General features: G+C 39.5%; 1 protein-coding gene and 1 non-coding gene across 11 annotated transcripts in view; both read right to left on the bottom strand.

Annotated features, from left to right (window-relative positions):
* Window positions 1-27,963, bottom strand: part of LOC105606646 (uncharacterized) — a 180,762-nt gene that overhangs the window by 131,393 nt on the left and 21,406 nt on the right. For 9 of the 10 annotated variants that reach the window (XR_009597285.1, XR_009597284.1, XR_009597276.1 and 6 more), the window contains exons 8-10: window positions 23,507-23,577; window positions 20,638-20,725; window positions 13,809-13,894 (exon numbers count right to left, since the gene is read on the bottom strand). The gene's annotated coding sequence lies outside the window, so the exon portion shown is untranslated. Of the gene's footprint in view, window positions 1-13,808; window positions 13,895-20,637; window positions 20,999-23,506; window positions 23,578-27,963 lie in introns of those variants that run through there. The other variant, XR_009597281.1, reaches the window with a different exon arrangement.
* MIR370 (microRNA mir-370) lies at window positions 22,552-22,657 on the bottom strand. The gene has a single exon (NR_107887.1). It is a non-coding gene; the product is annotated as a microRNA mir-370 (primary transcript).

The raw sequence follows: 27,963 nt of genomic DNA, 5'->3' as shown, positions 1-27,963 counted from the left end.
AACCAGAATAGTGAACACAATGTTGAAGAACAAAGTTGGAGGACTTACATCACCTGACTCTAAGATTTACTATAAAGCTACAATAATCAAGACAGTGTGGTATTGGTCAAAGAACATATAAAGTGATCCATGGAACAGAAGAGAGCCCAGAAATAAGGCCCACAAAAATATGGACAACTGATCCTTGACAAAGGATCAAAGGAAATACAATGGAACAAAGGTAACCTTTTCAATAAGTGGTGCTGGAACAACTGGATGTCCACATTAAAAAAAAAAAGAAAAGAAATACAGCCACAGATCTTACACCCTTCCTGAAAATTATCTCGAAATGGATTATAGACCTAAATGAAAAATAAAAAACAATAAAACCCCGAGAACAAAACATAAGAGAAAATCCAGCTGATCTTCTGTTTGACAATGACGTTTTTAAAATACAACACCAAAGACACATTATGTGAAATAATTGATAAGCTGCAATTCATTAAGTTTCTTTTCTGCAAAGAAACTTTCAAAAGAACAAAACACAAGCCATAGACTAGGGGAAAACTATTTGCAAAAGACATGTTTAATAAATGACTCTTTCTAAAACTTACAAAGAATCCTTAGAATCAACAGTAAGAAAATAAACAACTTGATTAAAAAATGAATCAAAGATCTGAACAGACAGCTCGCCAAAGATGATAAACAGATGAAAAATAAACATATGAAAAGACACTCCACATTACATGTCATGAGGGAAATGCAAATTAAAACAATGAAGCACCACTACACACCTATTAGAGCAGATATTTGGCAGTTTATTATGGAAACTAAACATATTCTTACCATACTATCTAGAAATCACACTCCTTGGTATTTACCCCTAATTGGCAAAACTTGGAAGCAGCCAACACATCCTTCAGTGGGAAAATGGATAAATAAACTGTTTTACATCAAAATAATGGAAGATTATTCAGCACTAAAAAGAAATGAGCTATCAAAGTCATAAAAAGGCATGCTGCTGCTGCTAAGTTGCTTCAGTCGTGTCCGACTCTATGTGACCCCATAGACGGCAGCCCACCAGGCTCCTCCATCCCTGGGATTCTCCAGGCAAGAACACTAGAGTGGGTTGCCATTTCCTTCTCCAATGCATGAAACTGAAAAATGAAACTGAAGTCGCTCAGTCGTGTCTGACTCTTAGCGACCCCATGGACTGCAGCCTACCAGGCTCCTCTGTCCATGGGATTTTCCAGGCAAGAGTACTGGAGTGGGCTGCCATTGCCTTCTCCGTAAAAAGGCATGAAAGAACCTCAAATTTAGTATGACTAAATTTAAAAAGACAATATGAAGCGGCTATGTATGGTATAATTCCAACTCTACCAAATGCTGAAGTTGCCAGGGGTTAAAGGGAGAGAAAAATGAAGTGACACAGAGGATTTTTAGGGCAGCGAAATATTCTGAATGATACCACAGTGGCAGATATATGTCATTATATTGGGTTGGCCAAAAAGGGGGTTTTTCCATAAAATGGTACAGAGAAACATAAACTTTCTCACGAACCTAATATATTTGTCCGAACCCACTGAATTTACAGCCAAGAGTGAACTCTAAAGTTGACTATGGACTTTGGGTGAAAGTGATGTGTCAGTGAAGGTCCATCAGTTGTAATAAATGTACCTTCCGGTGTGGGATGTTGATAATAGGAGAGGTGATACACATGTAGAGAGCCAGGGCGCCCGTAGGAAATCCCTGTACATTTCGCTTAATTATACCACGAACCTAAAACTGCTCTTAAAAAATAATGCCTTTCGGAAAAGGGAGCAACGCGTAAAAAATAACAGAAACAAAAAAATCTGCTCTTCATCAAATGCAACATCGACTCTCACATGAAATTGTCTTTTCTGTTTCTTACTCAAAAGTACAAGAGCTTTGATCTATTTAATTTTATTGGAACTCAGCACTTCCAAATGGTATTAGTCTTGTTCCTTATTTAATTACGTACTCTCATAATTGGTCCTTTCAGCGCCTTCCTTGTCTTCATTCATTTCCATATTTTATTCACACATTGATTTACTTAAAATATAATCTATAAGCGAGAACCTCAACAGACCGAGAATAAGAATGACACTTCTTCACTTCTGCTACATGATCATGTCCCACAGAGTTAATGGGGTATTTTCTTTTTCTAATAGATCTTGGAGCTATAAAGCTTAGTAAAGTAAAATTCTGGATTCAGATACCCCAGGATACTCATCATTGGTCTAGGCTTGGCATTATACTCCTTCATTCATTTGCACCTTTACTGACTGAATCATTCATTGATTCACTACCAAGAAAGTCAACACAGAAAAGTCAAGATAAGAAAGTCAACACGGAAAAATGTCAAAATTAAGATTTCTGAAACTTCTAAGATCAACTTACAAATCTCAGTGTCACACACAGATTTATTAGCGTCCTCATTTCTTGGAAATTCTGTACTCATTGCTGATCCACGCTTACTCCCTTTCATTTAATTTGTCCCATGTTAAATATAGTAGACTGAACGACCCTGAAGTGAAGTGAAGTGAAGTCGCTCAGTCGTGTCTGACTCTTTGCGACCCCATGGGCTGTAGCCTACCAGGCTCCTCTGTCCATGGGATTCTCCAGGCAATAGTCCTGGAGTGGATTGCCATTTCCTTCTCCAGGGGATCTTCCCAACCCAGGGATCGAACCCAGGTCTCCCGCATTGTAGACAGACGCTTTACCGTCTGAGCCACCAGGGAAGCCCCACTCCACAGCTGGAACCCTGGCGATCTCTACCATCTTCCTATGTGCTCTCACTGAAGACTCAGTAGCCAAGGTCACCTGAGGACATTTCAATTAGCTATGGTACAAAAGGAAAGTGGAATAGTTATCTACTCTGAAGCAAATGAAAATGTCCTCCATCTTATTTTCTTTCACAGCCTAACATAGGTTGAATTGGAGTAATCTAATTTATTTTTGTTCATAATACATTCTTATTACTGGTTGAGGCATGGAACTTTTTATTTTCCTGAAATAAGCATGAACCAAATCTAGAACTTCTACTATTACTTAGATCTGTTTTAGCACTCTGACCCACAGAAATGATGCCAAGATTTGCACCAATGGAGAATAATTAAGTCAAAAGTGTGGTGGATCCATTGTGCGGAGTTAATAGTGGATTTTAGAAAGAATCTGAGTCTATAATTTATATTTTTCAAGGAATATTAGTAAGACTATACTAGATCAATCATAAACTTTGATTCATGACACATTTTAATCAAAGGGCCCAGAATGGCTAGCATATTATTTATTGACTTATCTAGAACTCAACACAAGAATATGAAATGGTGATTACAAGAATCCCACAGTGTACTCTCTCCCAACACGGTAAGAATCTATCAACGTATAAACTATAATGGAAAAGAATGTAATGTATATGTATGTATGTATATAGATAGATATGTAACTGAATCACTGTGATGTACAGCAGAAAATCAACACAATATTGTAAAAATCACCTATACCTTAATAAAATGTTTTTAGAAAAAGAATCTAGAGCATTTTTCCTAATAGTAGATGTCACTTGTGCAGGATGGGATTCATTTAAACACTTCTTTCATGGCACATTTTCACCAACAGTATATGCTGCTGCTGCTGTTGCTAAGTCGCTTCAGTCGTGTCTGACTCTGTGCGACCCCATAGACAGCAGCCCACCAGGCTCCCCCGTCCCTGGGATTCTCCAGGCAAGAATACTGGAGTGGGTTGCCATTTCCTTCTCCAATGCATGAAAGTGAAAAGTGAAAGTGAAGTTGCTCAGTAGTGCCGAACTCTTAGCGACCCCATGGACTGCAGCCTACCAGGCTCCTCTGTCCATGGGATTTTCCAGGCAAGAGTACTGGAGTGGGTTGCCATCGCCTTCTCCGTCATTACTCCCAGACATAACCAATTAGATCCTACCTTCTTATTTTCAATAAGCAGTCAGCACTTCTCAAATAAGGCACAACATTGATTTCCAGGTATTTATCTTTGTATGCTATTTATCCAAATATATTTACATTGGAATTGAGCACTTTAGAAATGTATTAATAGCAAAAATATATTAAACACTCATAATTGGACCACATATGGCTTTCCTTGTCTTCTATATAGATACACTCACTCATTCATTAATTTGCTTATAGTAAGACCATCCAGACCTATGAATATTAATTTCCTGAGAACAAAATCTTGAGCATTAACTTCTGTTGTACAGGCATTAACTAGGTCTCTGACCTCAGAGATATGGGGTTTAACCAAATCATTTATTCACACACACCTCAGATATGCATTGGTTCAAAGTTTGCACCTTTCAATTCATGTGTACCTTTGTCTACTGATCCCCTAATTAAGTCACTAATAATAATAAAGTCAATGTATAAAATTCAAAAAACCCTAAAAACAATATCCTAGAATATTACTAAGGTCTATCTATAGGCTTCTTTCTCATAAAACTAAGATGCTACATCTTTTTTGCAGCAGATCACAACATTATACACAAAGATTATCAGCTTACTTGCTTCATGCCAATCCCATATTTATACTTTATCTACTATGCCTGTCCTTCATTCACGTAATTCTTCCATGTTTTAAAGATGGTACATATGGTAGTCAGCCTCCAAGACGGCACCCAAGGATTCCTGGTTCCTAGTACTCGAAGCCTTGCAGTCTCCTCCCATATTAAATCCTGCCTGGCCTCTAAACCCAATAAAATACTCGACAGGCTGACAGTGTATGACCTCTGAATCTTAATTATACATACATTGAGCTTTCTGCCTCCCTTTCTCTTGTATTGATTGCTCTTGGGGAATCAGCTGTCATGTTGTGAGGACACTCAAGCAATCTTGAGGAGAGGTCCATGTATAAAGAAACTGTGGTCTCCCTGCCAACGACCAGCACGAACTTTCTAGCCTTCTGAGTGACTCATGGAGACAGATCCTCTGGCCCAAGCTTTCACATATCTGCAATCCTACCTGACATCTTGACCGCAAATTCACAAAAGACCCTAAATCAAAACTGCCCACTAATCCTCTCTAGATTCCTGCCCCATAGGAAATGTGATGCATAACATATATTGACTGTTGTCTTCAGTTGCTCAGTTGTAGGGTAATTTGTTACACAATTAAAAAAACTGATATCATACAATCATCAACCACCAAGTGTCCTATCTCACAATGAGGACATTGATACTATATTCTCTCATCTTATCTACTCCCCTTTCAAGGAGTTATGACCTATTCTTTATCACAGATGAAAGGTTTAAATTAACCATGGTATAAAATAAAATACTAAAAACACTGAAGATGAATAAAAGTTCTCCATCATTTTTAATGGACCTCAGGTTACTCATAACACCTGGTTAATTGCCACTTTTGGCCCTGCATGGCATCCTGTAGTCTTCCCAGTGGCTCTGAAGTAAAGAATTTATCTATGATGCGGGAGACACAGGTTCAATCCCTGGTTCAGGAAGAGCCCCTGGAGGAGGAAACGGCAAGCTGCTCCAGTATCCTTGCTGGGAAAATCCCACGACAGAGGAGCTATAGTCCATAGGGTCACAGAGAGTCGGACACATGGCCTTCTTCGATTTTACGTATTTGGTTATTTTTCTTTTGACATAATGTCAGGATGAACAAATCTCGCTACCCAGGGACATGAATTTTGACGACTGTCGTCTACCAAAGTCTCTTGATTACTTGTGTGCGCTCAGTCACTCAGTCGTGTCCAACTCTTTGTGACCCCGTGAACTGTAGCCTGCCAGGCTCCTCTGCCCATGGGAATCCCCAAGCAAGAATACTGGAGTGGGTTGCCATTCCCTTCTCCAGCAGATCTTCCCAACCTGGGGATCAAACCCAGGTATACTGCATTACAAGTAGATTCTTTTCCATCTGAGCTACAGGGAAGTTCCTCAATACCCTACCCAGAGGTAAAAATTAAACTCTTAAGACTACTGAACAATTAAATCAGCGATGGTGCTTTCATTCCGTGATATAAGATGCACACTTTTATAAAGAATGGAATAGGATAAATTTAACTTTTTTAAACAAGCTGGAGTCACAAGGTACTAAAGTAATCATAAACCTTGGATCCTGTCACATTCTTGTTATAGATTTTTTTATATATTGACTTGTTTACTGCTTAATTTTTAATTAATATAGCAAATGCTGTTAAATCCAGCACCTAACGCAAGAATAATTCATGTAACTGGTATTCTGCTGATCTATATACTCCCTAACCACACAGTTTACAGCCTCATTCATCTTTTTTAAAGGACCACATTCACGCATTGCTTAGAGTAGGCTGTGAAATATTGGTGGAATATTTACCTTAATTTTTCATCGACTTTTATTTTTTTTCTTATGTAAATACTCCAAGAATAATTTGATAAGACAAGAATCACTTTTTCATTGAAAATAGTATATCGTTACCTTTGTTTCAGGACACCTGCTCCTCACTGGCTCATGTACTAGCTTCTTTTAAATAACTGACCAAAATATGAACTCATTCATTCATTTACTTTTAACAACACATTCAAAATGAATTCAAGCCAGGACCCTGAAAGAGCATACTGACTAGCAATAGTATCTTTCCATACACTCATTCTCCACAGACAACTGGTTAGAGCCTTTCTTGTTTCGTTTAAAATAATAGACAGTAAACAGGGATTTGATCACATATACTAACATATTCTCAATACTTAGCTATGTTTGGCCTTTTTTCAATTAGGCACTTATTTAAACAATTATTTTTAATGTGAATGGTTTGTTCCTCTCCTAAATAACCTAACAACCAACTAGCCAACACCAATCCAAAAGCCCCATGGATCCTTGTAATAGAATATCTCCTATATGGAAAACAGTTAAGTAAGACCGGATCTACTTAGGTTATGATTAGTACTTCAGGAAATAATATGTGAGTAATCCTTGCTCACTGCTGACCTGAATCATTGGACATCACTCATTTGCACTTTTTCATTTATTCTTGCACCGCTTCACTTAGGATACATTTCACAGACACTAAGAAATAAAGCTCAGGAAACGCATCTTTGATTCCTCCTGACTTTCACTCTAAGCCCCTTTTCCACTAAGGAAATAAGATTTATGTTTTCTAATGAATCTCAAAGTTACAAAGCTTCATCAAAATCCTTGACTCACACATCTCAGAATACGCATCATTAGTCTATTTTGAACATCTTTTTCTTCCTTTTTTATGTGTTGTTTATTCCTTTATATAACGATTCACCAATAATATCATCCATCCTCATGAATCCCCAAGAACAACATCTTTGACTATCACTAATAGCTGTCTATATATGCCCACTTCCCATTGTGCTAAAAGACAACATTTTTGCAATATTCTTAAGTACTTGCTTTTTGCACATAGAAACTAATCAGCACCCTTACATCATATCAGTCCTGTTGGTCCATTAGCTTGGCCCTTTTCATTTAAAGACAAAGCCATGAATAACTAAGGGATCCATAATCTCACTGCACAACTAGAACAATTCTGTCCATCTTCCAGTGTGCTCCCCTGTCAAAAAATTAATACCCTAATTCTTTACCAGTTGAGCAGTACTTGAAATGCACTGCGAAACTGAAACACAAGGTTTAGCAGCCCTGGAAATGAAGGAAACAGCTGCATCCCTTTTACTGAATTTTAAGAGAACTAAAAAATTAATCAATCATAAATCCCAATTCTGGCCCACGTTGGTGTTACTGGTTTTATTTATTAATATACCCATTTATTACTTTGGAAAATTTAAGTGACACCCATAAACTAACCTCCCAACCCAAGAACATAAACCCTGTCACTTACATTACCCTGTTCTGTCCTTACCCACCAAGCTTGTAAAAGCCAAGATCTTTAGCACTAGATGATGATTAAATCATCTGTAGTATGTTCACTTGGTGAAAACGTAGACTTTCAACAAGTTTTCTCTAATGGAAGTTAGGTTCTCAGTGTTAATTATTAATATAAACTTCGGTCATTTAATCATCTCATCATTGCCCAAGAATGGCACTCTTTATTTATTGCCTCACTTAATTTTTATTTTTAAATAATACAGTGAATACCAATGTGAGACTACAAAACTTTATCACTCGTAAATATGTGTCTACATACTCCCTATCCATAAATCTAACAACTTGGTGATTGCTTATAATGGAAATCACTTGTGCAGCATTGGATAAATGTAGATCTTTATTTCATGGTATGTTCTAACCAATTCACATGATTTTTCTGAGTTATAATGTCTAGCGATTCATTTATTGATTTCTGTATATAATTAGGCATGAAATAGATTATTTACAAATTCGTCTAAAGAATTTCTCCATATAAATGTTGTATGTGTACTTAGCCAAAGTGGGGAGGAACCCAGAGTTCTCCTTCTTTATCTCGACAATATTTGGATATATCCGGAGTACACATTACATCTGGTTCCAGACACATGTTCCTCCCTGGCCCCTCTTTGGGCTTCTTTTGAATAACTAATCTATATATAAAATGCATTCCTTTATTCTCTTGTAACAATTTATCAAGATCAATGAAAAAACACCAAAGTACTGCATAAGACCACTGGATATCCTTCTTAATGCTCATAGCCTATTGACGTAACTGACTAAATCCTCTTTTGATGTTTTTTAAATAAAACTCAGTGAATATAGATAGATTAATCTTAACTCTGATCATATGACAAAGTCTAATTTTGCTTTGTGTTTGGCCTTCTCTCAATAAAACAACTATGTAAGCAACTCTTTATGTAAACTGTTTTTCGTGTTCTTTTATAATTAAAACAGCAAAACCAGCAATCAAATCAGCCACCTGGACTCTTGGTTATCTCTGGATTGTCCCCGTGGAAGGGTGCAGAGCTCTAATCTGTTCATCTACAGAACCCCATGTTTCCAACATGCACTAATAATAATCTTTGTTTTATTGCATAATTCCATAATTGGTCTCTGTGTGGCCCTCCTTATCTTTATTCATTTACGTACTTATTTATCCATTCCTGAGTTCATTTCCTAAAGAGTTTACCTTCTGCCTTTTTCTCAATAGGCAACCAATTTCAAGATGGGAATTAATCACAATTTTGGATTCAGACCGAACCCCCACTCTAGGAGTCATCATTGATTGATCCAAGCCCAGCACTCGTTTTCCTCAATTGTTTACCCCTTCATGTATTGCTTCATTCACTAGTCCAGTAATAACATAATCACTACAGATTCATCATAAAACCCTCAAAATATGATTCTTGAATGCTACTAAGATCTATCTATATGCTCATTTCCTATAGAACTAGTAACACTAGATCTCCTTTTTCAATGACCCTCAATGTGGACATACGTGCTTCCTCCCATGGAGATCTTTTGAAGGGAAAGTGTTGATATCAACTGTCATGTGAATATAAGAGAACAGCAAACATCTCTGAAAATATATGAAACATTTTCCAAATTTTTGGAGGAGTCATCAGTTGTGCAAAATGGAATTAAACATCATCACCTACGGTTCATTAGCTAGTCTGCCATTGGTACTGTACTGCTGCTGCTCCTGCTACGTCGCTTTAGTTGTATCCGACTCCGTGCGACCCCACAGACAGCAGCCCACCAGGCTCTGCCGCCCCGGGATTCTCCAGGCAAGAATACTGGAGTGGGTTGCCATTGCCTTCTCCATTGGTACTGTACAGTATTCTTTAATCTTATATTTATGTAGCCATCTAATTTTTAAAAAATATTTCAGTGAACAATGAACAAATTCTCCTAACCAAGAACATAAACTTGAAATGTTACCCAACTTGGTATATATGCTTCTTAAACAGAGTAATATCATCCAAATGCTTCTTCATTAGATATGATTAAGTCAGTTATGGCATATTAATTCTGAGGTGAAGTGGAGGCTTTAAAAATAATGAAAAATCATGAATTTAGGTATGTTTAGAGGATACTAATTGCAGAGTTCTAGATGAGACCTAAAACTTGTTTCATGTCTTTGACCCAGGAACATCACTATTTTTTATTTACTCAATTATTTAATTTTCATTTTAAGCTATATACTGAACACCACTGAATCCACAATCTAACCCACAAGTCAGAACTTTAAAGTCAGATTTTCTTCTTAATGAATCTTCTTGTGCAAATCAGATACATTTTAACCTTTGTTTTTCATGGCCCAAGCTTGGCTCGTCTTTAGGTATTCATTCACTCCCTCATTCATTCATTCATTTAATTACTCATGGAATAAGTTCACCAGCTGCTCATTATATAAAGAAAACAGAAAATGCTAAAATGGGCAGCAACCCAGAAACAAAATACCATTATGTGCATCTGTCTATGTGCACATTATGCAAAATAGGAAAAGCATAGATTTTTTTTAAGTAGGAAAGTCAACTGTGTAAAACAGGATAATCACTATGTTTATTCCATAATAGAGTGCCTCACTGGTGTGCGATTTGCATCTTTCAAGTAAAATATGAATCTATTCATTCATTCACTAACAGCAATATATAATTATAACATGTCACTATTATAATTATAACTCACTGGACAAAAACTTTCCAATAATATTAGCATGTGATCATATACTCACAGTCAACCATCTTAAATTAGCCATAACTCTTGTTATAGGACTTATTCGGATCACTGGTCCATGATTTTCTTTCTATTCGATATTTAATTATTTGTGCAAACATTTCGCCTTTTTCTTAACAAAATAAACAATCGGCAACCAACTATCAATCCATCAATCCATCATAACAGTATTCAATCTTGGGCATACTTGTCTATTTGCTCTCTGCCAAAAGAGGTAAAATCTTGATATATTTATTTTCCTAGACCTAAGTGCTTCAGAAATATTTGAAAATATTCTCATAATTGAACAATGTATGGCTTTCCTGTCTTCATTCCTTCCTTCCTGACTTTCTTTACTCATGCATTATTTCACTTATAATAAAGAAAATCCATACCCAAGGAACACAGAGCTTAAGAACAAAATCCTGAATGCTCCTTTCTTATGCCACAAGCACCTTTATCTAGAGGGCATAACTAGATCCCCTCTTATAACGACCTCAGAGCTAGAGTTTAATCCAAGACACTCATCATGGATCCAGACTTGGCATTTTTATCTTCTTCATTCACATCATTCCTTCAAGATCATTTTTACATGAATAAATTATAATACAATCAATATCCATGAATTATAAATGCCAAGAACAAGATGAATGATGGTTACTAAGTTCAGTCTATTTACATTTGTCGCACAGAACTAACATATTTGATGTCTTCTTTCAATGCACCTGTGTTGCACAGATAATCAACAGGTGTGTTTCAAAGCAAAACCATATTGATAATAGGTTTCTGCTCATCTCTTTACCCAATTTGTCCATATTTTAAAAGTGGTAGAATAAAACACTATGAACTGCCATCTTCCCTTACAACTAAAACAATGTAATTTTCTTCCTATGTTCGCCATCCTCAGTAAGTAAACAATCTTGATCTTCATCAAGGACTGGATGTCTAAATATACTTTGGGTTCATACTAAAATGGGACATTATGTGGCCCTAAAAATTATTAATCGTGCACCTTGGTACATAACATCCCCCTCTCGATCAACATTTGGTATTCTTTAATTTTATTTATATATGTGAAACCAGTTTTTTAGAAAAATAATTTTCTGAAAATCCAAGAACAAACGTCCCAAATTGAGAACATGAACTTCAAGAGTTGTCTATATTGATCTTTGTGCTTTTTACTGACAATGGCAACTGCTAAGAGAGTGGCCATTAGAGAATAATTGAGTTGTCTGTGGTATGTTCACGCAGTGGAGGAAAAGCCAATTCTACACAGTCTACAGTAGATGGTTTTAAAGGGATGTGAGCTTTGCACTGCCAGATTAATCATAAACTTTAATCATACCATTCTCATAATTGGTAGAAAAGCTGCAATCCTTTTATTTATCAACTTATTTTTCATTTTAAGCTATATAGTAATAAGCATCAGTGAATCCAATACCCAACTCAAGAACAGAGTTTTTAAATATCACAGGTACATAGCTGCATATTCTCTGCTTTTAAGTTAATGGCCTACTAATTATTTCCATGAACTATGTGCAGAATTGGACAGCTTTTTAAAACTAGTGTCATGGCACATTCTCACAAATAATCCTAGCTTTATCTTACTCTATAACTTTACAAAGCCTTTCATTTATTTATTTAATTTGCAATGGAATAATCTGACCAATTTATTTTCCTAAAAAAATATATCACTTATAGTAAGATATAAAATATATTGTATACATATCAAATATGTAATAAAACATATACTGTAAATATAAACTATAATAAAATTACATATATGTGTATACATATATATATATATATGAAGTATTAAACTCTCTAACTGAAACCCAGAACTGAAACACTATCTTCACATGCATAAGTCTCTATGTGACTTAGAAGGAAGAAACTAGGTCCTATTTTCTTGATGTGAACATCAGTAGGATAGATCAGTATTAGCTATCAACCTTACTTCAGAACACATACTCCATCTTTGTTCATAGTTTCCTTTTTAAAATAATCATTCAAGATAAATCATATTATCTCAATTACCTGAGAATCTACACACTGTATACTTGAATACCAAAACTGCTAACAATGGCCACCAGGCTAATTACCCACAGAAATATGTGACTAAATCATCCTCCCACCAACTTTGAATGCCAACGTGGATACGCACGTGTGACCCTTTCTGTCTTCATTCCCTCCCACATTTATTTATTCATTCATGCATTCCCTGATTCATTTACATCAATAAACCCCATAATGAGGAACCACTAAGACCCGAGAACAGACCCCCAATTTGCCCTAAACTCTATCCCCTAAAAGGGAAAAAAATAACTCTTTTTCTAATGGACCTGCTGCTGCTGCTAAGTCACTTCAGTCGTGTCCGACTCTGTGCGACCCCATAGACGGCAGCCCACCAGGCTCCCCCGTCCCTGGGATTCACCAGGCAAGAACGCTGGAGTGGGTTGCCATTGCCTTCTCCAGACCTGAGTTAGGGTTTATTCAAAATTCTTGATTCACATACCCCAGAACTCTCATCACTGATCCAAGCTCAATACTCTTTTTTTTATTTACTCCAATACTCTTTATTTATTTACTTATAATTGTTTATGGATTGTTTGTGCACATTATTTATCATTTCATTCATGGTTTCATTGATGTTTTTTAAAAATTGAGTTCTATGAATCACAAAAACCCAAGAGCAAGATCTTTGAATTTTGCACAGAGTTAACAAATGAGGTCAATTTTTTATTGAATCTCAAGTGTTTCAATATAGATTAATCAATAACTGTGCTTCATACCTTTCCCATGTGGTTTACTACTCTCTACTTGCTCAGCTTTCATGTAATTTCTTCATATTCTAGAAGTAGTACGATGAACTTACTATCTTACCCCACAACTAGAGGACTGACAATACTTCCTCTCTTGCTAGGCGCTCCCTCCTCCAGGATTTAACAACCTAGACTGTCATCAACTGAGAAACACTCCTACAATGTGGTACAAAAATAAAATGGAATATGAAGCAACTGCAAAAATGAAGGCAAAACCTTCGAACTTTGTTTTAACGGCTCTCTGTTGCACTAACAGAGATCGCTCTTAACCCATGGTTCCTGACACAGTCTCAGCAGTGGTCCACATGTGGCTTCCTCTGACTTTGTCTGCAGTAGCCACTCATTCCTTTGAAACAGTTCCATGGATCACATGAATTACCTTCAAACCAAGAACACAAACGTTGTTACTTACATGAGTCCCTTTGCTTTCTATCCACAGAAGTGACAGACAAGATCGTCAGCACTGGTAATGAATAAACCAGGTTAGGTGTGTCGAATCTGTGGAGTAAAAACAAGGGTTTTAGAAAACTGAAGATGCAGTGTAGATTATTTTAAGAGACCTTAGTCTTGCTGAAATAAATCTATCATAGAATCTCCTTCTAATCACATTCAATTATCCCAAGAAGAGCTCTCTTTTTATTTTGTAAATTATTAATGTACAACATGAAGACAACTGCTCCGTCTATATTTTAGTATAATAATTAAGAACTATGTCTGTTCCTAATTCTTTCTATCAAACCCTACCCACATAGTTAAGAGCCCACATGACCATCTTTATGAGTGAGGTAAATTTACATCATTCTTTCTTCATATGGTCTCTCACCATGCTTGACCTTACTTTATGACTTCATTCATGTATTTATTTTTTATTTGTTTAGTCGTAGAATAATTTGTCCATATTTTTTCCAAAACAATGCAAAGTGGTCTAAAACACTATTGTAGTATTTTCAGATTCATATTTATATAGAGAACTGTCTCTAAAGTTCTTTACCTAAAGTGGGCATAGCCCAATCCCCTTTTATTTATATGACATATCAGAAGAGTACAGTTAGATTAATATATGATTTTTAATGATACAATATCCTCATTGGTCTATGTCTGCCCTCTTTTAAATAACCTCTTCCTTCACTGGGGCTTCCCTGATAGATCAGTTGGTAAAGAATCTGCCTGCAATGCAGGAGATCACGGTTTGATTCCTGGGTTGGGAAGACCTGCTGGAGAAAGGATAGGCTACCCACTCCAGTATTCTGGCCTGGAGAATTCTATGGATTGTGTAGTCCATGGGGTTGCAAAGAGTCGGACACGACTGAGTGACTTTCACTCACTCACTCCTTAATTAGCTACCGATAATATCACCTACATACCCCAGGAAAGAGTCCAAAATAAACGAACATCTGCCCATAAGCTCAACACCCAAAGAAGAACAACTAAACGTATTTTTCAAAAATGATACTGGTTGAGACAATCTGATTAAATATGATCTCTTCTCATATCATGAATTCTTAATATTGGCCCATGCTTGATCTTCTTTAGTTAGATAGTTCTGTGATCAATTATTGTATTTTCATTTTTCCCCTTTCTTAATAAAATTAACAACCACCAACCCAGAACAACACTGACTCTTACATAGAGCTGCCCATAGGCTCTTTATCAACATGTTAAACACCCTGGCCCCTTTATTCACTGGAATTCAACCTTACAGAAATGTTTCAAGAATAATTGATATCTCATTATGCACTCTCATGATTGGTGGTTATCTCACTCTATCTCTTTGTCTTCATTAAATAATGTTTATTTATTTACTCATTACTGATTCATTAATAAAAGGATCTACACCTAAGATCTATCAAAGCCTGTATTCCTAACTTCAGTGACAATCTCGTATCCTACCAAAGCTGTAAATTAGGTTTGTGTCTAAAAACCTCAGCGCTATAGGGGTTAGTCAAAATCCTTGGTTTGGACACCTCAGAGTACTCATCAATGATCTAGGCCTGGGTCATTCTTCTTTCATTTATACATTTATTAATTCATTGATTAATAATGAATCAATATCCTTCAATAACCATAAAGCAAGACTTTAAGAACATTACTAACTTCTGGGTTTTGCTCATTTCTCTCAGAACTAAAACACTGTATCTATAAAAGACCTCACTGTGGGATTTCATGCAAATCCACACTCATAATGGCAATTCTTGGTTCTTTAATGCTTCTTGAATTTGTTTGGATTTTAAATGTGCAACAAAACAATCCAGGAACACCTTATTTTACTTCACTAACAATTTTCCAACTCAGTAGTCTCAACAGATTAAAAGTCTAAATCTTTATTCCCAGCAGAATGTGTAAATCAACCATGGTAAAAGAAACAAATAAAGCGAAATAGAAACAACTGTAAAATGAATGAAACATCTTCCTTTATCTTGTCTTTTAATGGACCTCAGTCATTCAAAGTTGGGCTAATCTGGGACTTCCCTAGTGGTCCAGTGATTAAGGTTGTGAACTTCCACCAAAGAGCCCATGGGTTCAATCGCTCGTCAGAGAACTAAGACCCCACAAGCCTTGAGCACAGCCAATAAACAAACAAATAAAATTGAAAGAAAAACAAAGTCAAGTGTATCTAAAAGTTTCCCTGCACATTTCTCCAGTATTCATTCTTGATCCTTTTTATGTATTTATCTATCTATTATTTAATTTGATTAGTTATGAATTAATATAATCCTATGTCTATTGTTCGAAAGATAATTGACAAGAGTAAATCAAAGCTCACACAACTCAATATCATAAAAACACACAACCCCCAAAAAATAGACAAAAGATTTGAGTTTCCAAGTTCATTTCAAGTTTTATGTTTCCAAAGAAAACATACATATGGCTGACAGGTATATGAAAAGATGTTCATATTGCTATCAGAGAAAAGCAAATCAAAACAAGAAGGAGGCATCACTTGTCAGAATGGCTATTATCAAAAAGTCTACAAAAAACAAATGTTGGAGAGGATATGAAAGGAATACAAGCTGGTACAGCCTCTGTGGAAAACAGTATGGAGCTTCCTTTAAAAACTAAAAATAAAGCTACCATATTATCCAACAATTCAAGTCCTAGGATATATCTGGTAAAAAATGAAAATATTAATTCAAAAAGATAGTTGCACCCCAATGTTCATAGCAGTCCTGTTTATAATAGCCAAGATAGAGAAGCAATCCAAGTCTCCAGCAACAGACAAATGGATAAAGAAATTTTTATATATACATATATGTTAAAATATATATATACACACACATAGACATATGTGTATTTTATATGTGTGTGTGTATATATAATGGTATATTGAAAGTGAAAGTTGCTTAGTCGTGTCTGACTCTTTGTGACCCCCACGGACTATACCATCCATGGAATTCTCCAGGCCAGAATACTGGAGTGGGTAGCCTATCCCTTCTCCAGCATATCTTCCCGAACCAGGAATTGAACTGGGGTCTCCTATACTGCACGCAGATTCTTTACCAAGTGAGCTATCAGGGAAGCCCCACTACTCAGTCATAAAAAAAGAATGAATTTCTGCCATTTAAAGCCATGCAGATGAACTTAAAGAATAGCATGCTTAGTGAAATATGTCAGGCAGAGAAAGACAGAACCTGTATGATAAAACTTATGTGTGGAAATAAGGAACGATATGAGTAAATGCATATGCAAAGCAGAGACAGATAATAGAGAACAAGCCTATGGATAGAATTAGAGCATCGTATTCCTAGGTGGCACACTAGTAAGGAATCTGCCTACGAATGTAGAGGACACAAGAGACACGTGTTCAAGCCGTTGGTCAGGAAGATCCCCTGGAGAAGGAAATGGCAACCCGCTCCGTACCCTTGCCAGGAAAATTTCATGGACAGAGGAGCCTGGCGGCTACAGTCAACAGGACTGCACAGTCAGACACAACCGAGCATACGTGCAATGTCCAGCAGAGGCTTTAAAAGGTACAGAGGTGGTTTTGCTCGGCCTCTGGAGCTTCAGGTTTTCACTATTAGACAAGCATGACCCAGACACTACACCTCCTTCATCTCAGGACTTTGACTAAGAAGGCAAGAAGTGAAGTCAACCCACAGCCTAGAGCACAAACGCTGCTGCAAGACACCTATGTTAGAAATAAACACGACTATTGCTGTGATGATTGTTATTCTGTGAGCCAGTGAAATTGCGGGCTACTTGTTATGCAGTGCTATCGCAACAATGACTAACTCATACATTTCCTCCCTTTTATTTTTAAGAATTGATTCATGTATTGTTTTTTTATAATAGTCAATGAAGTCACCACGAAGGTACCATCAACCCTAACAAAAACTATAATGTCTATCCATCTCAGCATTTGTTGCTGTTGTTTCCTCAGTCGTGTCTCACTCTTTTGTAACCCCATGCCTGCCAGGTTCCTCTGTCCATGGGATTTCTCAGTAATGCATGTATATATACAAGGCATGGATATAAAAGGTGGCTAAATCTTTGCAATTCTTACCCATAAACTCTTTATGAAATTAGCTTCAACTGTACAGAAAGGTATTAATACAAATATTTGCTTCATGATATACTTTCTTCTTTGGCCCTTGTCCAGTTCTCTACACACTGACAATTAGTAACACCTGTCTGCCCGTTCCTCACCAACAAATGTAAAGGAGACCTTTTATTTATGGACAACAGTTACTATTAACCTGTTAACTACAAATGTTGGTACACGGCATATTCTCTTCTTTGCATCATACATGGAGTCTCTATTATTTGTTACTCATTTTTTTGAAATAAATAATACTATTACAATGAGTATCTGCAAAACAACTCTTCAACCTACCAACTTAAAAATAACTGCCTGATACTCTCTTACCAAAATACACAAACCTTCAGTGTTAGAGAAATGTTCACATAAACTTGGGGGCATGCGTTGAAAGTATACTTAATAGTTGATAAAATAAATGAATAAGCCTATGTCTATTTTTCATGAACAAAAGACTTTTTTGCCAGTGAGTCTCAGCCATGCAGAACTGGATTAATTATCATCTTTTTCACATGGTACATTTTCATCTCTGGCCCATAATTAACCCTCTTTTATTAATTTATGTATTCAATTATTCATACCTAATTTTCAAGAAATTCTCATTAACTAACCACCCAATGCAACTAATAGAGTAGCCATTTTCCATATATGACTATTTAAATTTAAATTAATAAAGATAAAGTAAAATTAAAAATTCAGTTCTCCATCCTCATTAACCACATTTCAAGTGCTCACTAGTCACATGTGGCTGGTGGCTACCATATTGAACAGAACAAATTACAGATCATGTCCATCTGCGCAGAAATTTCTATTGGACATAAAATACATTCTTTACCTGTAGCTAATAGGCTAGAACTGTTTCTAATGAAGCTAAATGGGACTGATCATAATTCTTTATCATTGGTCTATGCTGATTCTCCTTGGTTTTGATCATTTCTAAAAGAGTTTTAATTAACATCCATAAATCCAATCTCTGACTCCACAGGTAGAACACCAAGGCTGTCTTTCATCTGCGTTTGTGTTCCTTGCTCAATGAGTTAATAGCCTAAATCTTTATCCATGGAGGGCTGTTTAAATAAGCTAAGCACATACACACCATGAAATACGAAAGAGCTGGTGAAAGGAATGAAACATGTCAAAAGCATAGGGCTAAGTTCACTGTAATCCGTTCATCATTGGGTCGGTCTCATCACCAGTCTACATTTTGGATATTCTGTATCTTATATGTTTATCATGGGTTTCCCTCATGGCTCAGATGGTAAAGAATCTGCCTGAAATTCAGTAGATCTGGTAAACAAATAAATAAATGTATTAATTTATTTAGCACTGAAATTAACATCCAACACACCATCGTGCAAAAACAGGAATACTGAATATCTGCTCCTTAACCATACTTTAAATGGACCTGGGATGTAGAGAATTGCTGTTTTAGTTGGGAAGTCTTGTCTGACTCTTTTGCAACCCCATGCACGATAGCCAGTTAGGTTCCTCTGTTCATGGGACTTCCCAGGCAAGAATATTTGAGTGGATTGCCATTTCCTTTTCCAGGGAATCTTCCCAACTCAGGGATGGAACTAGCGTATATTGGCAAGCAGCGTCTTTACCACAGGAACCACCAGGGAAGGCCCATGTACAGAATCAGAAAAATTTTAATTCTGGAATAATTAAATATTATTAGCAACTCATGTTTGCCCTCTCATTCTATTCATTAATTTACTTACTTATGAACACCCTTAAACCACTGTCTAGCTGAAGATTTAAGAACAATAACTATTACCTACATTTTCTTTGCCTTATCCTTATCACCCAAATAAGAGTCAAAATTCTCATAAAAACTGCAGGATTAAATAAACTATGCTGTGTCTATTTCATGCAACAGAAAGCAACTTTTTAAAAGAATGAACAGCCTGGATCATTTTTAATGAGTCTCACTTGTGTAGAACTGAATTAATCAGCCTTAGTTTATGAAACATTATCCTCACTGCTCTGTGCTTTGTCCTTTTAAATTTTATGTATCCCTTTAAAACAAACAATAAAAGGACACTCATGAATCTTACCCAAAATATAATAAGCTACCAATTCTTTTCATTTCTATGTGTATCTCTCACTGAGTAAACAGTCTAAACTTCACCAAGAGGAAAATGTTGCTAAAACCATAGTGTATAATAGCAGAATGGTACTAAAATACATGAAATAGCATATTTTTGTTTCAACTCCTTCAAATTTGCAGAACTGTGTAGTCCTAAATCTTGGGTCATGTTATATCATCTTCTTTAGTCCATGATTTCACTAATTTTGATTTTACTAATATAAACACCCATTTCTTTATAATAAATCAATAAACATATAAGAACACACTATTCATCCCAAGGCTAACGGAAAGTAACAATTATATTTATATAAACATATATATTATTAATGTGTAATATAATCACACACATATATACATAAATTAACATAATGATCCACATATATAATTCCTTTATTATTTGCTCATTTCTTACAGAGAAAACAGCCCAGTTATATCATTTTTAAATTCAGTGACAGGCCAAATGAGAGTCCTCATCCTGAGTTCAGGACAGTGTCTCATCACTGGTCTGTGCTTGGCCATCTTTGATTTTATTTGTGCCCATTCATGTTCAACAGCGCATATGCACCCGTCAGCCAACCACCCAACCATAAAACACCACCACTAACCATCACTTACATTGGCTGGTCCATGGCTCATTTCCCACAGAGGTCACAGCCAAGGTCTTCATCAACAGTGTCATCAGACCCACTCTGGGGCCTCCACGCTGTGGAACACAAGGCAGATATTCGAAACGGTGAAACAACCCAGATCTTCTCTGACAGTCGTCGGGTGAGCAGCACAGAATTAATCACCATCTTCAGTTCCTCACACATTCTCATCACTGGCCCAATATGGCTCTCATCGTACATATTTTCCATCTAATAATTGTATTTATTACAAGAAATGTGCATGAATTCACCACCCTAATGAAAAACAAGCACAGTGACTGCGACAAACCTCCGTCTCTATGCTTCTTCCTTACAGAAGAACCAGCCCTGATCGTCCTAACGACTCAGCTAGGCTGAACTGTGAACTAATGAACTTTGACTCCAGACATATTCCCATCCTTATTCCCTGGTCGTCGTTGCTCTTGTTTTCACTTAGTTTTTTGAAATACAAGCACACATGAACTCAGCACTAATCCACAACAAAAATATCGATTAGTCCTTACAGACCAGTGCTTCTGATCTACAGAGGTCAGAGTTTCTGTATTGCTGTTTTAAATAGTCCACAATAGTATAGTAATGGATTAATCTTTAGCCAAAATCCATAAAACGTGATCTTTGGTGGCCCACTCTTGGCTCTCATCCTGGCGTGTATTTTATTTACTCATCTAATTCACTCCGAGTAATATATCAAAAACACCTGAAGCCACCATTCAGCCCAAGACCGGTGACTATTCTAGCTCCCTGTAGACACACCTCCTACCCACAGTCCCAACAGTCCTAAAACTTACTGGGTATTTGCTTTGTTATTTTTAATAACTACTGTTGGGTAGAACTGAATTAGTCAGAACGCTTGTTTGAAAGCGCGGTCATCATGCTTGCTTGGCTCTCTTTAATTCGATTTCTGCACTTATTCATTTGTACAGTAACTACGTAGCAAACACTCACTAGTGCCTGCTTTTATCTGTCTACACTTCCCTTCCTGCAGCCAAGATCTCTTCTGGTGCACAAACCCCAGTGTGCTCATGCTATGCAATGCAGACCCCCACGAAAGAGAAGAAAACAGCCCAGACCTCTTTGCGTGTTAATGCCAGGTTAGCAGACCTGGGTTAATCATCACCTTTTCTGCAGACCCATTTTCACAACTGTGCTACTCAAGGCCATTATTTCTTTATTCTTTGATTTTTTTTTTTAATAATAGAATGAAGGACCACAAACCACTCTGATCTCTTTTTCACATCCCTCGGTTGTGAAGAATTAACCGCAATCCTTGGTTCATGACCCCCTCTCCTCCCGATGCCCCTCGTACTTTACTGACTACGCAAAGCAGTGCAGTAACCATGCAGGGCCCCCACCTTCAGCGCCTCCCCTCTTAGTTCCCTGCTGCCCTCTACTTTAAACAAGGACCCCCACATCCCCTGTGTCCTCTCCCCTTCCCCTTTACACACGTAAAATTTTACCACATATGTATTCTTAAAAAGTATTTTCCACAGTTCAGTGGCTGGCTGGGCCTCTGCAGGGCCCGTGTCAAGGGGGAGAATTAAATACACACGATGGACTTCGGAGCACACCCATCAAGGGGTGGTAAAAGGACCAGAAGCTCTTTATCTGTGCTCGCAGTCATGAGGCAGTGTGGCCCAGGGGCTGAAGCACATATGCCTGCCACACTGCCTGCCTCCATAGCCAGCCTAAGTCTTGGCAAGCTGGGCCACCTCGGAAAAGTGAACTGACCTCTCTCTCTATGCCCGTTTTCCCCACCCGCAGTCACAGCAGCAGTCCCTAAGCAGCATCAGCTATTCTCTGCATGCCAAAGTCAGCCGGGGAACCCATCCCTCCGCTCCCCAGCTCTGAGCCCCTCCCCCACATCTTTCTTCCGTCTGCAGCAGCTGTGGTGCTAGACAGACAGACAGACCAGGTTCCACCCCAGCAGGCACTCGAGAGCGGTGTAACTGCAGAGACGTGACCTGGCTTCTCTGCCTTGTGCCCCAGACTCGTGCGACCGGTCGACTGCGGACAGCGACACCCGTGAGGGTCCAGTGCGGGGATGCGTGGGACTACAGACCTTTCCGCAAGCTCCCACCCTGCACTCACCCTGCCCCTCCCCCGCCCCCACGTCGCCCACCCCGCGGGTCCAACACCCCCGATCTGATTAGAGAAACGAGTGATCTCGATGCTCAGGCCAAGCCGAGGGTTTCCGAAAGGATGGGCCTCGGGCCGGAAATTGTTGGGATCTGTTCTTTTTTGGACCCGGCATCAAAGCTTAAACAAGTGCCCTGGAAAACAGAAATCCAACTAAGGGATGCGCTTTGTAAAACTAAAATTCATTTCATGAAATGGGCCTGCCTTCTGGGGAGTCCATGCCCTGAGATTCTTGATGGTCGCATTGTTTCCCAGAAACCAAAAAACCATGACCTTAGTGACAAGATACAGCCAGCTTCCTTCCTGCCCTCCCAGACTGGCCTGGTGGGAGCCCAACATGCTGGCCCCAGAGCAACTCTGAGGCATGAAAAATAAAAAATACAATGACAAGTTAAAACATATTCTAATATGTTCATATGTTAAAACATATGCAGTTGTGCATATGATATAATATATACACACAAACATACCCACGTGGGGACCTACATGAGGAAGTCATGGGAAGACCCCTAGCTGGGGATCCTGACACAGGCTCCTGCCTCTGCCTTGACCCCACCTCGGAGCACTGGGCGCTCCCCTTGCTGAACCTCAGGGGTCAGTGATCTCCCGGGCTTCCCTCCCTCCCAGAGGGTGTGAAAATGAAAAGCATAAAGTTCAAGTGCAAGTTTCCTCGAAGAGACAGAGGACCGTTAACGCTGTACCTCCCGCCCTGGCGTGTAGTGTCCGCAGCATGCCTTGGCGTCCAATGTCCCATCTGATCTTCACAACGGTCCTGTGAGTAAGACACGATCATCACAGTGAGCCAACACTTACTGGATGGACACTCTCCACCAGGCACCATGCTGCCTACTTTGCAGTCATTGACAATGCTCTGGGATGAGAACAATTCAACAGCATCTTTCTTATTTCCCCCAAAAATGTTGTGAGCATGTGCTTGGTGCCAGATACAGGCCAGGGAAGATAGCAATGAATGAAACAGACAAAATCTGAGAGCTAACATCCTTGCAGGTGGAGACAGGAACAGATAATATTCAAAATAAGTACAACATGCAGTTTCTAAGATGTTGATAAGAACTGCAGGGGTGTACAGGAAGCAGGGAAAAGAATGAGAGAAAACAAGAGGGAATTCCCTGGAGGTCCAGTAGTTAGGACTCCATGCTTCCACTGCTGGGGATCCATGTTCAATCCCTGGTGAGGGAACTAAGATCCCACAAGCCACATAGCATGGCCAAAAGAAAGAAGAAAACACCAAGGAGGAGAAAGCCTCACTGAGAAGGTGATATCTGAGCAAAGGCATGATTAGTCCCATTTAACACACGAGGAAACAGAGCCTCGGAGAAGTTAAGTGACTTACAGGTGGTCACACAGCGAGGAGACGCTGGCAGCCAGGGTGGTGAGTCTGGCCTCAGCCTGCCTTAATCGTGGAACCCCAGTGCCTCGTTTTTCAGTAGCTCTTGCTCTCTGCTATCCAACTGTCAGCCCACAAAGTGAATGTGTGAATGCATGCGCAGTCCTACAGGAGGGTTCACCTCCCCTGCCACACAGGCATCTCCAGGATGGACTAAGAGTCCTGGACAAATGAGCGAACCTTCTTGGAGGGAGATGGCAGTGGTTGACAGTTCCCACGGAACTTGCATGGATTCCAGGATCAGGTTATCCTGAGAAAATATGCCCAGCATGGCCTAGCAAGTCAGCAGAGATGCTAAACCCATCTCCTACCACATGGTTGTTAGGGCATCCAAATGCATTCGCTCCCCCTGGTGCCACCCCACACGCAGCCACACGCCACCTAGGCTTAAGTTGCAAATGTTCTGCCCAGGAATGGGAGGAGGTCACCCACCCTCGTGTCTCACATGGTGTGAGACTCAACTGGAACCATTCTTTGTGCCAACTGGCCAACCTCAAAAGACCAAACAAGAAACAAGTCTAAAGTGGCTATTTTCTAGGCTCCCCTGCACCTCCCCCCCCCCCCCAAAAAAAAAAAACACGTAGTGAAAGAAGTTTGGTGACAGTACACATGGGAAACTTGCCCACTGCTTCTAGAAGCCAGGAAGCTGAACCAAGACAACTTTATTTCTTCATCTTGCCCTTCACCTACTCAGCTTCTTCTCAGCTCCCATCCAATCTCTCTAAAACTCTCAAGACCCCCAAGAAAATTCCTGCAGGGCAGCTTCACCTATTCCAAGGCTTAAACTTTCGTCAGATGGATCATGCCCATTGGGTACATATAACTCTTGTGTACATAACTAGAAATGAAATCGTCGACGCATATTCATTTTTCTGTTTCACTGACTGCCCTCTCCAAAGGCAAAGGCTCACACACCTCTATGGGTACCTATTCAGCTGCCTGTAAAGTATGGATAAAGATTACCAGTCAGACATACTAAATGCCATCTCATGGAAAACAGCAATAACAACTGCAATTTTAATTATAATGAAATGTTTATTGCATCCTCACCATATGGGAAACATTGCTCAAAGCACTTTAAGTGTTTGACTCATTTCATCTTCAAGCACCCATTAAAAAAGTATGAACACTACTGGTATTTCCAGACTACAAATGCGGAAACTGAGGCACAGAGGTTAAACACTTTGTCCGAACTCACAAAACTCATCAATGGCAGGGCTGGGATTGAAATCTGAGCATGTGGGGTGTGTGTAACAGGACTTAGCCCCTAAGCAGATTATCAAAACACAACTGCTGGATTTAAGCCAGGTCTCCAGGGGTACCACTGATTGCCCCTTCAGCCCCCTGGCTGCTTCCCTCTCTCCTTGCCTTGCACCCCTTCTGCCCTCTAGAGTCTACGTCTGCTTCCCTGAGCATTCAGTCATAATCGGAGCTTACTTGTATAACTGCACTGCAGGATGTCAATGATAAGTTTGACCCCTACATGTGCGATAACTAAAAGTGAGATCAACCAGAGAAGGAGTTGCCTGAGAAATAAATTTAAGGTCTGGGGGACAGAAGTTTGGCTCCCTGACAGGCCAGGAAGCTGAGTGTGACATGGGTGAACCCCAAGGAGTACAGATTTTTTCCAGGCATGGTCAGAGAGAAAAGGAAACAGGAAGAGAGTATGGGTTTGGTGGAAGGGCAGACAAGGGATCAAATCCTAGCTCTGCAATTGCCCCCTACATGCTGTGGGGCAAGACATGGGCTGCTTCGAACCTCCACTCCCTTCTGTCTTGACTGAGGATGATAGCTGCTGCGGTGGAGGGCCACTCTGATGACTGAAGACTATGTTGAGCATGGGGTTGGGCTCAGGGCTCGGTCATCCAGGAGAGGCAGGGCTGCAACTGAGCAGCTCAAGCACCACCTCTGGGACTAGGTCCCCAACACCTGGCAACCCACCCGTTGCCCGGAGTCCCCTGAGACTGCGACTGTGCTCAGAGGCAGAACAGAAGGCAGGAGCTTTCCCAGCAAGCTCCACTCAGAGGAGACCTCTCTTCACAAATCGAGTGAGCCCTTTGTGTTGGTGAGAAACTGACTGTTCCCCCTCATTTATCCATCCATCCGCCCTCTGCACCTTAATTCACTCCCTCAAATCAACAGCCTTCATCAGCCGGCCAGCCACCCCTCCACTGCTTTATCTTGATGCATCCATCCTTCCGACAGACCTGGGTCGGGATCCTGGGTCCTGCTTCCTAGCCAGTCTCGGACAAGTCACAACCTCTCCAAGTCCTCTCATCTGTGACATAAAGGAACATCAGACGTAGCTAGGGCAACGATTTAAAGAGCGCATGGACACACCAGCAACTGGCCTGAGCAAAGGACCCTAAAACCTTCCTTCCCACTGTGTCTACAATGGGGCTAGGATTTACGAGGGAAGAAAGCCACTGTACCTTGCACGATGTTTTCTAGGAATTATCTGCAATGTTTCTGTGGCGTGCAAACCCCTGTGGCACCTGGGACTGGGCGGTGGCCAGGGCAAGTGAAGGTGGGGGTCCCTCCTGGACACACAGCAGAGAGTGCCACCTAGTGGGCTGGCAACCTGTGGGGTCCTGAGTGGGTCCCACGTTGCAGCAGCTGCTGTCGGCTGCAGGACAACTGAGCTGCAAGCCAGCTGGGAGGTCCCAGCCTCCCTGACTGTAGGCTGCTCTGCTGGGATTCAGTGCACGCACTTTCCTCATCACTCAGAGGGTCTGGACTGCCAGGAGCCTTTTGTTTTGTGGATGATTGCCAACTCTGATCTGCCTACCCCAGCCTCTCTTTAGAAGTTTCCGGGGGGGCTGGGTGGAGGATAACTCTAGCAGCCACTGTTAGCTAGTATGTCTGCTATGTATTAAATACAGGGCTGGGGGCTTCATGCACATTATCTCAAATCCTCTCAATTAGCCCAGCGGAGACCCAGAATTTGCTTCACTTTCAGTGAGAAAACTGAAGCTTCCTGAGGTTGGGTTACTCACTTAAGGGGAAAGTAGCTATGCAAACCCCTGGATTTGTAGCTGCACTTACTTCCTACAATCCCAGTGCCCCCCTTGAAAGTGCAGGAAAGAATTTGGACACTGATTTGAACAAGCCGAGTGTAAAAGAAATTTATGAGTCAGTTGGGGCTATTTGAATGCCGAATAGCTATTGGATGACACTAAGAAAATGCTGTTAATTTTTTAACTGTGATAATGGCCTTTGGTTATGTTTGCAAAACAGAAAAGAGTCCTTCTTTGTTAGAGATGCATACTGACAAATGCTGGAGGAAAAGGTATGGTGTCTGAATTTGCTTCAGGAGTCTGGGGGCAAGTGGGAGTAGTGGAAGGACAGGATGGAGTCTGGATGGAAGGAGAGGGGCTGGGAGTTGTTGGCCTGCAGCAGTAGGAACACGGCAAATTGTGATGAAAACAGGTTACCATTTTCTCCACTTTTATGTTGTTGGAAAGTAATCGTAATCAAAAGTTTTTAAAATAAACATGTAAAAATAGAGCGCAGTAGTCATGAAATGAAGATAATAATAATAAACAATATCTTAAAGTGCAGGAGCCAAGGAAGTGGAGATGCAAAGCCACATAAAAGAGCAAAGGGGTCCAGGGTCTGAGCTGACTCCTTCCTGGAGGGCCGTAGGGGGCTGACTCACAGGCAAAAAAAAAAAAAAAAAACAAGCCTCAAAGTGGAAAGGGGACAAGAGAGGGGCCTGGATGGGTGAAAGCAAGCCATTCTAAGGTGGGG

The sequence above is a fragment of the Ovis aries genome, chromosome 18 (assembly GCF_016772045.2).
Source record: "Ovis aries strain OAR_USU_Benz2616 breed Rambouillet chromosome 18, ARS-UI_Ramb_v3.0, whole genome shotgun sequence".
In the NCBI taxonomy this organism is placed as follows: Eukaryota; Metazoa; Chordata; class Mammalia; order Artiodactyla; family Bovidae; genus Ovis; species Ovis aries.
The sequence above is the reverse complement of the archived record's forward strand: the minus strand, read 5'-3'. Positions and strand labels throughout refer to the sequence as shown.